This window comes from Sprattus sprattus (assembly GCF_963457725.1).
Source record: "Sprattus sprattus genome assembly, chromosome: 18".
In the NCBI taxonomy this organism is placed as follows: Eukaryota; Metazoa; Chordata; class Actinopteri; order Clupeiformes; family Clupeidae; genus Sprattus; species Sprattus sprattus.
Genome location: NC_137916.1, coordinates 7,103,121 through 7,105,620, shown reverse-complemented (window position 1 = coordinate 7,105,620; position 2,500 = coordinate 7,103,121). Strand labels below are relative to the sequence as shown.

The window sequence follows — 2,500 nt, the reverse complement described above, 5'->3', positions numbered from 1 at the left end:
GAGAGGCGGGACCTCCATCTGTAACCGCGGCGGTGTGAAACAACCTGAGACCACAAAGGCAATTACCCTCACGCTTGCATGCACACTTTCACAATTAGAATGGCGGGATACAAGGACGACTCATTTAACACATTCGTCTTCTCCTTCTTTCCTTCCCCCTCTTCTGTGATCTCACCTTTGCACCTCATTTTACACTCTAGCTCACACCCCCCGTCTCAGAGTCAGATTGACCTCCATCTCTGCCTCGCTCCTGCACCAGTAGAACACCCATCAGTTTCATCGGATGGATGGAGACTATTTCTATCCCCTGATATGTGGACTGTCTCCTCCCTTTCCCTCTTAAGGCCTTAAGGGTCGTCCCTCTCATCTCTCCATGTAGTTTTCTCTCTGCTCCACTTGACTGTATACCCGCCTGATGGATGAAAACCAGAACATTTAGCCCCCTTTCTATTTGGGATCAAATATGGGTGTCTATGTTGCCTCGGTCCAGTCATCCTCCATCTTCCACTCGCCTCTGCTCTGGGTCTATAGCCCTGCCACAGAGAGCCAGGCTCAAATTGCTCTGGCAAATTGCAGGAGATTATTTGCTGACGTGCGTCGCTCGTTTGCCTGAAGAATAGGCAACTGGGAAAATTGCAGGGTTTTTTTTGTGTGCGCATGCTTTTGTGTGAATTTGTGTGTGTGTGTGTCTGTGTGTGTGTGTGTGTGTATGTGTGTGTGTGTGTGTGTGTGTATGTGTGTGTGTGTGTGTGTGTGTTTGTGTGTGTGTGTGTGTGTGTGTGTGTGTGTGTATGTGTGTGTGTGTGTGTGTGTGCTTGTGTGTGTGTGTTTTTGTGTGTGTGTGTGTGTGTTTGTGTGTGTGTGTGTGTGTGTGTGTGTGTGTGTGTGTGAGTGTGTGTGTGTTGTGTGTGTGTGTGTGTGTGTGTGTGTGTGTGTGTGTGTGTGTGTGTGCTTGTGTGAGTGTGTTTTTGTGTGTGTGTGTGTGTGTGTGTGTGTGTGTTTGTGTGTGTGTGTGTGTGTGTGTGTGTGTGTGTGAGAGTGTTTGTGTGTGTGTGTTTGTGTTAGCCTTTCTATTTCTGTGGGTGTGTGTAGCATGTGTGTGAATTTGTAAATATGATGGGCATTTGTAACCCTTGAGGAGAGGGAGTCCTGTGATGGGAGAGGATAAAAAGGTGAAAATGGACCGAGCACTTTTCCAACAGCTTCCAAACCCCTCAGAGGTGACGTTCACATGGATGCACATTCCAGTGAACTGATAGCTGTCCAAAGCCGTGCCTGTGTGGGAGTATGGGTCAGGCGTAAGGTCATCAGCAGAAGCTCTCTCTCTCTCTTTCTCAAGGGGACTCAAGATGAGTCGCCCCAGATCGGGCGATTAATGCTCAAGCTCCTGACAGGGGGATGGGAGGCAAATCAGATTCAATGGCCACTTAGAGCTTTCCACCACTGAACCAACACACCAGAGGAAAGAAGAGAGAGAGACACTGAGAGACAGAATGAGAGAGGGAGGGTCTGAGAAAGAGGGAGAGAGAGAGAGACTGAATAAGAGGGACTGAGAAAGAGGGAGAGAGAGAGAAAGAGAGAGAGGGACTGAGAAAGAGGGAGAGAGAGGGAGAGAGGGACTGAGAAAAAGAGAGAAAGAGAGAGAGAGAGAGACTGAGAGAGAGTAAGAGAGACTGACAAATAGAGAGCTGGAGACAGAGCGGGAGACTGAAGGAGAGAGAAAGAAAGAGAAAGGGAGAGAGAGAGAGAGACTGAGATAGAGGAAGAGAGACTGACAAATAGAGAGAGGGAGACAGAGCGGGAGACTGAAGGAGAGAGACGCTGCATGAATAAAAATGAAGTGAACAGAAATAGCCAAATCGCCTGAGAGTGAATGTGAGGGGAAGAGAGCGGACAGAAAAAGAGCTGCTCGGCTGAGGAGGGGTTTGATATCTCTCTAATTTTGACTCGCCATTGAGAGCCAACAACAAGCTCAATTAGAGTCTGTCAGGGGCGGAGAGAGCTTCTGGAAAGAATAGTACAGAGAGAGAGAGAGAGAGAGAGAGAGAAAGAGAGGGGAAAAGGGAAAGAGGGAGAAAGCGAGAGAGAAAGAAAAAGAGAGAGAAAGAGAGAGAGAGGGGAGAAGAGGGAGAGGGAGAGGGAGAAACTGCTTGCAGAGTTTGACAAAAACCCAGACAGCACACACAGTGCACACACCCCATGTTTTCCCCCTGGCGTGGTGGTCCATGGTGCATCAGTAATAAGCATCATGCAGACTAAAGTTCAATATTGGTTTTCAGTCACCAGCGCTGGGAAAACACCATACATCACAGCCTCTCCAGTCTATTCCAGTCTGTTCCTCCATGATAGAAGCTCTCGTCTCACACACACATACCCAGAAGCACCACAGCACCCACACACACACACACACACACACATACTCATAAGCGTCAGGCTCTTCCCTGAGCACCTATGAGAACAGTGTAAGATCAGTGTGAGATCCGAACATTCTCACTTGTCC

The 2,500-nt window shown here is 48.6% G+C and overlaps 1 protein-coding gene across 1 annotated transcript in view; it reads right to left on the bottom strand.

Annotated features, from left to right (window-relative positions):
* Positions 1-2,500, bottom strand: part of srcin1a (SRC kinase signaling inhibitor 1a) — a gene marked incomplete at its 3' end in the record, with an annotated part of 44,829 nt that overhangs the window by 34,388 nt on the left and 7,941 nt on the right. The gene's annotated exons all lie outside the window — the stretch shown is intronic.